Here is a 10702-nt window from a genome sequence, read left to right as displayed (position 1 = left end):
AATGCTTGGGTGAACCATTCTTTTAGATTTCTTGGTAAATGGTTCTTGTATTCTAAAATTCAAGTAAAATGAAAAGAAAAAATATTAAATAAAGAGAAACACAAAATGAAATATAAATGATAAAATAAAACAATCAAACAATAAAAATAAAGTGAAAAAAATTAACAAAAAAACTGAAGGAGAACATATTTATGCTTCTTCAAGAGAAATCATTTTTTTGTCGCGCTCAACATGGGCACCAGTGTAGTGCTTAAATCATTTTCCATTGACTTTAAATTCATGTTCATCGATGGTGGACTTGTAACTCTAGGAGAAAGGTTCTACTACCTCGAACGACCCAAACTATCTCAATTTCAATTTTCCCCGAAAATGTTTTAACCTAGAATTAAAATGATGTACTAATTGCTCTGGAAATGGTTTCAATTCTAACATAGGAGGTTGCTCAATAGAAGATTTTCTGAGTTTACCTTCCTTACTTGAATAGTCTAATGGTTCGACGTGTTTACCCAATCGATTTACTATCCAGTGAGCTTCATTTTGCTCCCCATTGTTTGATTATTCAATTTCCTCCAGTTCAAACATAGGATTGTCGTTGCAATTCTCATCTACTTCAGAATTAAATTATGTGATGGCGTGAATGACTTGGCATTCTTCTAGATCGTCAGTATGCTTTAAGTTTGGAAAAACATTTAGTTTGACTTGCTGATCATTCACTTGCATAGTGAGTTCTCCTCTTTCGACATCAATTAAGGTCCTTTCTGTTGCTAGGAATGGTCTTACAAGGATAATAGGTGCGAACTTATCTTCTTCACAACCCAGAACAATGAAGTCAACGGGAAAAATAAATTTATCAACTTTTACCAATATATCTTCAATTTTTCCCTCTGATGCGCATATGATCTGTTTACAAATTGTAGTATAACTGTCGTAGGTCTTGCCTTCCCGATACCCAACTTTTTTGGAAAATTGATTTAAGGCATAAGATTTATGCTTACTTCAAGATCACATAGTGTTTTTCTGATATAGTGATCACCAGTTGCACAGGGTATGGTGAAATTGTTTGTATCCATTAATTTGTGTGGCATTCGATTATGCAACATGGCCATGCATCCCTCCATCACATCAACTATTTCAAACTCGCCTAGCCTTTTTCTCTTAGAGACGATGCCCTTAAGGAACTTCGTATAATTTGGCATCTGCTCAATTAGCTCAACCAAAGGCAAGTTGATGTGGACTTGCTTCAAGATATCTAAGAATTTCTTGAACTGATACTCTTGTTTCTACCTTTTTAGCCTTTGAGGGAATGGAGGTGGAATTTTAAACTTCTCTTCCTTCTTGTTTGGTTGGAATTTTGCCAAATACCCTGTCATAATATCTAAAGTTGTTGAGGCGTGTGGACTTGCCGGGGAAATTATTGGTTCATCAATGTTAACTGGGGCATTCCTGTTGGATAGATCCTTCTGAGCTCGGGTTTGTTCTACTTGTTGATTTTTCCCAGTGGGTTGTGTGAGGGTCTCAGGTAACTCAAAACCACTCCGAGTGGTGATTACCTTGTACTGTTCATGGCCTAATCATTTTGCGACTTCAGTATCGCTGAGTAAACCACCTTGTGGTCTTGTGTTCAAAATTTGTGCAAATTATACCACTTGTGTTTCCAAAGATTTCAATGTTGCATCTTGATATTGCAATCTCATCCCATTCATGTTAATAAAAGCATCAGTTCTTTTCATGAAAATACTATTCTCAACCATGTAAGATTTAGTTTTTAACATAAAATATTTAAGAGTATTTTTCGAAGAACAAGATTGATGTGATCCTACCGACCATCATGTTCAACAAAAACATGCTCACAACTTTGAAGTTCTTCCAATATGATTGTAAGGGAGTCTTACCTTATATTATTATTTATTTACTCATTTATGCATTACATGTCACATGAATATGTTTATCTTATTCTTAATTTTTTCTTGAATATTATATGATGTCATTTATATGTATAATATATGATATTCATGCATGACGTATTAATTCACATCTTTATATAACTCATTCAATGCATATGCATTCATAGTTAGCTCATTTGCATTCATAAAACAGGTTGCAAAATGAATTCATAATTATAATAGCTCAATTCCTATCTAATTTTTTGTTTACATACTTTGTCTAGGTACATTGGATGCTAAGTAGACTAAAGGCAATTGAAGAGTTGGATGGACAGTTCACGTCAGTCAGATTAATCGTCATTTTTGAACATGTTCCAAGCATCTTTGGGTGATGAAGTCTTCTTAACATTTAATCCCCTATCCCTTAGATTTCCAACTCACTTTGAATCATATCAATCCGATATTGGGATCTCAAGATATACCCAGATTAATTAAGATAGTGCAGGCTGGAAATAAGTACGAGATTTACACCAAATGAAGAGCCATGTTCACACCTGATGCATTTCCACCTTCATGAATCCATTTATGGCGTGCAAATCATACAAGGAGGCTAAAGGAATTGTTCACATTCAAGGGAGATGGATGCATTATTTTTCAAACTCATTCATCAAATCCAAGTGCATGAAGGGAGCCTATGAGTCACGTTCACACTTGGTGCATGCATTCCAAAGGGGGCCAAACATACAATGAAACATTCCCCCAAATTCATGCAAGGAAATTAACCAACGTGTTCACATCAAGAGAGGATGAATTCGGCTATGAAGATGTATTCACTTAAATGGATGAACATTCATTTATTTTATTAGTCCATGAACTTGCATAGGGGACGTACATTGTATCTACTTAAGGATGAACATTCATCCATGAATGTTCAATCATTAAATCTTGTATGTGCATCCTAGACATCTCTTAGGCCTATAAATAGCTTTCCATTTCATTTGTAGAAACCAATTCACTTTGTTTAATCAAATATTTGTGAGAGTTTCTCTCTTTAGTTCTTAAGTGAACTTTATCGACTTATCAAGCTTATGCTTGTGGCGTCACCCTATCTATGTCACCCTGATACTTATGGTTCCTATTTCTTTATAGATAGTGGTTCAAAGTCCTTGTTTACCATCCCTTAAAGAAGCAATATAAAGTCTGGGTCTTTGTTCTTTAACATTGGTTCTTCTTTGAGATACTACTTTTCATATTCATCTCTATCAACTTCATTCTACTTCCATTACCATACTTCATCATTTCCTTTAAACATATCACCAACTTATATATATTTTCCACTGCCATATTTATCTTTCCATTTCATTACTTCATTTAACCATTTTTTAGCTTTCTTGTTTGTGCAGGATATTTTTTACTTTCCTAGATAGAAACAATCAAAGGTACAACCTTGACTTCACCATCCATCCAAGTGAGGCTAGGTTGAACTGTATCATATGGTATCAGAGCTAAGGTGGATTGTAACAAGAACAAGCAAAAACAACATCCTACCATTCAATAAAAATAAAATCAAAAAGAGAAGTGCCAAAAGAAAAAAAATCAGCAAGTTAATCCCAACATCAACAAGGGATTCCAAGTGAAAAAAACTAAAGAAAGGAAATAAAGAAATCAAAATGCAAAGAAGTGCCAAAGGTGACAAGCAACATCATTATTTCAACCGATCTTAAGGAAGTCTTCAAGACCTTTGATTGTTCTTCTAGGAAGGTGGTGAGTATCTTTGCATAGTAAGTGAACCTTTCTTTATTTTTATTCCTTTTATAAGACCACCCTTCATTATTTAATCTTTCTACCTTTCTATTTTTTTCCCTCTACACTAACAAATTTTTCAGTCGATGTCCATAGCACTTGAAAGCTCTCGAGTTAGTTCTTTTAAGAACTTTACAAGAGAGGAACGAGTGGAAAAAGGCTAATCGAGTGTGTGAGATCAGAAGGGGAATTGAAAAAGCCAGTTTATATTCCCGAGTGCAAACACGAGCGTTGAGTGGAGCATCATCATTTTTTTGGAGTGATCGTGTGGATTTGTGAGGGATTATTGGTAAGGTCCTTTCATCTTATTCAACTATTAATTTTTCACTAACAATTCTCCCATCTTTTGAATGGATTACGGACAGTAAAGGAGGAATCCATTTCATACTCATTTTCATGTGAATGATAAAGTATGCCTTGTAGCCATTGATGGTGGTAGTTGTGCAAATCTTGCAAGTACATACATGGTTGAGAAGTTGGGGCTTATAACATTCAAACATCCCAGTCCATATGTTTTGCAAGGATTAAATGAAGATGAAGAGTTAGAAGTCATGGAGCAAGTACGTGTGTCATTTTCAATTGGGGGATATGAAGATGAAGTTTTGTGTGATGTTGTTTCTATGAATTCAAGCCATCTACTCCTTGGACGTCCTTGGCAGTTCAATAAACGAGCATTCTATGATGGGTTCTCAAACAAATATTCATTCAAACACCAAGGGAGAAAGATCATGTTGGTTCCAATGTGCCCAAATCAAGTCCATGAATGCCAAGTTATCATCAAATCACGTATAGAGGAATGGAAGAAAACTAAAGCCATGAAGAAAGTTGAAAGAGAAGTTTTACGTGAGAAACAAATAATAGTGGAGGGAGATCAAAATGAAAATGAGAAAATTGATGTGAGAAACGTTGGAGTTAAAATGAGAAAGTTGAAAAGATTAAATTTGAGAGCAAAGGGGGAAGTACGTGAGGAAGAGAAAATGAAAAGATTCCAAGTGAGGTTGTGTTTAAAACATATGATGGAGTTGAACATGCACAAATCAAAGAAGAACATTGTGAGAAAACCAAGACATTTGGAGTTGAAAATGAGAGTGAAGATGAGTGTGTTGAAAAACATGAGCATGAAAGGAACGAATGCAAGGAGAATAAAGTTTTTCTTTATACTAATCAACTTTTTTTCTTCTATTCATTCATTGAATTTGCATGTTATTCCAAGGGAAATTCAAGATGATTCAAGAATCATTTCTTTTGAAATTCCAAAAGATGTGTCACTTGAAATTATAAAGAACATGTTCATTAACCTTCAAAGTACATTCACCTCATACTCAAGATCGAATGAACCTTATAAAAGGGAAGATTCAATGAACCTAACCATGGAGAACATTAAGAGTCCAAACTCATTCAATCATGAATTTAATCCTTTCCTTTCCTTTGATTCTAAATTATTTACTTCTAACTTTGTTCTATTTTTCAGATTGTTGATTCAAAAGCAAAGACTTGAACATGTGAAGCATTTTGAGCAAAGAAAACGATGCAAGATGAGAATGAAAGAATTTCCATTCAAAAGAACATCAAAGTTGTTCCCTTATGTACCAAGCATCGATTTGGGGACAAATCGCCTTAAAGAAGGGGGGATGATGTGATCCTACTGACCATCATGTTCAACAAAAACATGCTCACAACTTTGAAGTTCTTCCAATATGATTCTAAGGGAGTCTTACCTTATTTTATTATTTATTTACTCATTTATACATTACATGTCACGTGAATATGTTTATCTTATTCTTAATTTTTGCTTGAATATTATATGATGTCATTTATATGCATAATATATGATATTCATGCATGACTTATTAATTCACATCTTTATATAACTCATTCAATGCATATGCATTCATAGTTAGCTCATTTGCATTCATAACACAGGTGGCAAAATGAATTCATAATTATAATAGCTCAATTCCTATCTAATTTTTTGTTTACATACTTTGTCTAGGTACATTGGATGCTAAGTAGACTAAAGGCAATTGAAGAGTTGGATGGACAGTTCACGTCAGTCAGATTGATCGTCATTTTTGAACATGTTCAAGCATCTTTGGGTGATGAAGTCTGATTAACATTTAATCCCCTATCTCTTAGCTTTCCAACTCACTTTGAATCATATCAATCCGATATTGGGAGCTCAAGATATACCCAGATTAATTAAGACAGTGCAGGCTGGAAATAAGTACGGGATTTACACCAAATGAAGAGCCATGTTCACACCTGATGCATTTCCACCTTCATGAATCCATTTATGGCGTGTACAATCATACAAGGAGGCTAAAGTACTTGTTCACATTCAAGGGAGATGGATGTATTATTTTTCAAACTCATTCATCAAATCCAAGTGCATGAAGGGAGCCTATGAGTCACGTTCACACTTGGTGCATGCATTCCAAAGGGGGCCGAGCATACAATTAAACATTCCACCAAATTCATGCAAGGAAATTAACCAACATGTTCACATCAAGAGAGGATGAATTCGGCTATGAAGATGTATTCACTTAAATGGATGAACATTCATTTATTTTATTAGTCCATGAACTTGCATAGGGGACGTACATTGTATCTACTTAAGGATGAACATTCATCCATGAATGTTAAATCATTAAATCTTTTATGTGCATCCTAGACATCTCTTAGGCCTATAAATAGCTTTCCATTTCATTTGTAGAAACCAATTCACTTTGTTTAATCAAATATTTGTGAGAGATTCTCTCTTTAGTTCTTAAGTGAACTTTATCGACTTATCAAGCTTATTCTTATGGCGTCACCCCTATCTATGTCACCCTGATACTTCTGGTTCCTATCTCTTTATAGATATTGGGTCAAAGTCCTTGTTTACCATCCCTTAAAGAAGCAATATAAAGTCTGGGTCTATGTTCTTTAACATTGGTTCTTCTTTGAGTCTTCTTTGAGATACTACTTTTCATATTCATCTCCATCACCTTCATTCTAATTCCATTACCATACTTCATCATTTCCTTTAAACATATCACCAACTTATATATATTTTCCGCTGCCATATTTATCTTTCCATTTCATTACTTCCATTTAACCATTTTTTTAGCTTTCTTGTTTGTGCAGGATATTTGTTGCTTTCCTAGATCGAAACAATCAAAGGTACAACCTTGACTTCACCATCCATCCAAGTGAGGCGAGGTTGAACTGTATCAAAGATGGTGTTGATTGTTGTTACGGCATCTATTGCTTTGGCATATTTTCTTGGAATCACGATGCTTCTGAATTATGATTGTTCTAATTGAGGGCATTGTTCGGGTTGCTCCATAAGAAATTAGGGTGTTCCTCCATACTGATATGTATGTGTTGGACATGACATTGTTGTTTCGGTTGTAGTTTCCAATGTATAAGCTAGATTATGGGTTCTGTGGATACTCTAAAGAACCATGATTACCATTACATAACTCACAAAAGGATTTACTACCTTGATTGCTTGTGGATTGTTAGGTCGATGCATATTCTTAACGAAGTTGGTTAAGGTAGCCAACTGTGCGGAGATAGCATATGTTGAATCAAGCTCATTTATCGTGGTGTTACGTCGGACCCCTCCTCTTCTAGTAGTTGGGAATTGACAGTCATTCTTGGCAAGATGGTTCAAGATTTCTATTGCTTATTTCGGTGATTTGTTAGGGAGTATGCCATTTGCCGAGTCATCTAACATCATCCTAGTTGGTGTGTTTACCAAATTGTAAAACATCGTCACTTACATCCATACCAGAAATCCATGTATGGACATCTACGCAAAAACTCCCTGTAGCATTCCCAAACTTCGCACATCTATTCATCATATGCCTGTCGAAAAGAAGTAATATCATTACCCAATTTATCAGTCATAGTTGTAGAACTAAATCTAGCAAGAAAATCATGACATAAATCTACCTAAGATTTTGGAGATATGGATAAGATACTATTCCACCACGATTTTGCCATTTCCCTCAGTGAATAAGGGAATAATCTCATCCTTAGGACATCCTCATGGACTCCTTGTTGCTTGAATGAGTTGCAGATTTTTGAGAATGATTTGAGATGTTATCTGGCATCTTATGTTGTCAATCCACCAAATTGACCAATTATGTTGATCATATTAAACATTACTGGTTTTAATTCGAAGTAGGGGGCTTCTATTTCAGGTGTGACAACTTCTAGATTGAGATCGTTGAGATCTTCCTCTAAGTAGTCTCGAATGGGTATGTTTCTTACGGCTATCTAGTTTCCAATTATATTAGGGTCGCCAATTGGATGAACGAGTCGATCTCCCATTGTTGCTCGATGCTCGAGTCTTCTTCTATGAAAAACTCGCTCATTTTGGGTTCAAATGAATATTCTGGTGATGTAGGTCTCGACCTGGTCATACAGATGCAAAACCACAATCTGTAAGCTCTTTAAATTTGAAAAGAAATAAAAAGAATAAGAAAAACAATTCTAATAACTAAGGTGCAAGAAATTAAAAATCAAAGTCGCTATTGTCAATCCTCGGCAACGGTGCCAAAAACTTGTTGTGTGATTTAAGTTTCGTAATTGGTGTAAGTATGCACGTTGCAAGTTATAGTATAGAAAAGATATCGTCTCCACAGGGATTGGTGTAACTCTGTATTCTAACTTCTTGCAGTGTTAAGAAGAAATAAATTTGTAATAGTATCAGAGTGAATAAACAAATAAAATAAATGAACAAGTAAATAAAAGTATACTGATATCAAGTGAGAGAGCATGTTGGGTTATCGTGATTAATGGTCTTATAGATATCTGGAAAGTCTGAGTAGTTGATTACTAAGGCAACTCGATTGTCGTGGCAACTGAAAATAATTCAATTGTTGAAGCAATTGGGTTTCCACCTTTAAAGCTAGGAAGAGCATTCTTCAATGCCTTATTGTTATTCCTTACTTCAAAGGACTTGTCAATTGTGCATGCCTTGGTGATACATCCCTGCTTTAAAAATGGGTGAACAACAAGTGAACTTGTACTCCTTTTAGCCATCGAAATCTAAATCTTAACCCTAAGATGGATTAACCTTCACCAATATTTATTCAAAGAAAGATCATGTTCATTGGTTTAATGAATTTAAATTTTTCGATATTTGATAAATGGATAAACTCTCGAGTTCCTCTCCCAATTCACTTGAAGTTAATTAAACAACCAAGAATGAACAAACTTTGAATTAAAAAGATAATCAAGAACTTAAACAAATCCAAAAGTTTCACAACCATAAAATCTCAATAACCCAAGCCAAATTATTTAGTTCATGGATGGGTGCAAAAGGCTTACAAGATAAAGATTTCTCAATCCCGTAAAAAGAAAAATAAAGAAGAAGAAGAATACTGTGCTCCCCTTTCTCTCTAGTTGCCTCTCCTTTTTGCTTGTCTTCTCTTTTATAGGAGATGTGTGCGTTCTTTTTCTTCTTGGAAGAGAGTTTTAATTTCAATAAAAGAGACATTAAATCTCTTTTAAATAAAAGAGGTAACAAATCTCTTTTGTTTTTATCATTAAATCCCTTACAATTAAGACTTCTTTCCTTCCTTAACTTCTGTGTGAATATTCTACTTTATAGTAATTATCTCTTTGTGTCATGATTATCTATAATGAGGTGGACTCCTCCAAAAATCAGTTTCAATTGCAATTCCTAATCTAAATAAATTTATACACCAGCAGTATCTTTTCCACAAAATCAACCAAAATGTAATATCAAACTTAACGATGAAGGAAACTATGAAATTATGAATGAATGACTGATAATGCAACTAGACCAAACCTAAATATGTCAATAATTATTGTTAAAATGGTAAAAATATAGTAATTTTATACGTTAACATAAACCAATGAGGTCGGTGAACCTCCTGATTCCATCTGACATTGTACCTCTACTGGGGGATGCTAGAAACTATAAAGACCAAAAAGACTCCAAGCTATCTTTGCCATCCCATCTTCTACTTTATTCCCTTCAGAGGACACATGCACCACCTCCAAATACCAATTCCAGCTCAGCAACTCGACAATATGAGACTTCAAATGAGAGTTCAGTTTCATCCCTCTACCATGTTTTAGCATCAAATATATTTTCTTATTATCAAGCAAATTGCAACAACTTTTGAGAAACAGCCTAGTCAAGTATCGTTCTCATCTCGAATAACCCCGCCACACGTTGATAGACTAGAATTCTCAATATTAAAGTTAAAATACTTATATGAAAGTTAATAGAAAATATAAGTTTCTATTATTTGTAATTTATATATTTTTTTAAAAAATCAAACATAAATAACTTAATATATATTTTTATTTTTTTGAAAATACAAAAAAGATACTTACACTAGTATAATTATGTTTTATTTTTATGCACCAAAATATTGGAAGATGTACATACTTACATTGATGTAAGTATGTGTTAGTTAATAATCATTACACTTTTTTAATTTATTCATTTTATATGATGAGATATACAATAAAATAAAATAGATTATTGAATTATTTGATAAATTAATAGAAAATATAAAAAATATATACATACAAAACCTTTTATTATATGCATCATATTATTTCATAATAAGAATTAAAAATTTATAACCACAATAAAAAATAAAATAAATTTATATCAAAATAATAATATTTTTATTTTATAGTATCTAAAATAATATAATATGTAAAATCATATAATATCTTACCTAAATCAACAATTAGAGGGGAAAGTAAATTATAAAACTAGAGATTAATATATGATTTAAAAGAATAAAGGATATTTAAATTAATTCATTTGTTTGAGTAATTTTTTCGTATCGGACGTAAATTGATAAACATCTAAAATATTGGAAGGAAGAAGATTCTCAGGAATTCAAACCAAAATAACCATTGTAGGTAATATTTCTACCCCAGAGGAAATGTTCTTGAACCAAACATGGGTACGTGATTTCGAAAAAGATTATTCCCCGACAATAATCTTCTCCTTGATCCAAAGGCCCCGTTATGAA

Source organism: Hibiscus syriacus, unplaced genomic scaffold, assembly GCF_006381635.1.
Source record: "Hibiscus syriacus cultivar Baekdansim isolate YM2019G1 unplaced genomic scaffold, ASM638163v2 tig00111000_pilon, whole genome shotgun sequence".
In the NCBI taxonomy this organism is placed as follows: Eukaryota; Viridiplantae; Streptophyta; class Magnoliopsida; order Malvales; family Malvaceae; genus Hibiscus; species Hibiscus syriacus.
This window is presented reverse-complemented; position numbering follows the sequence as displayed.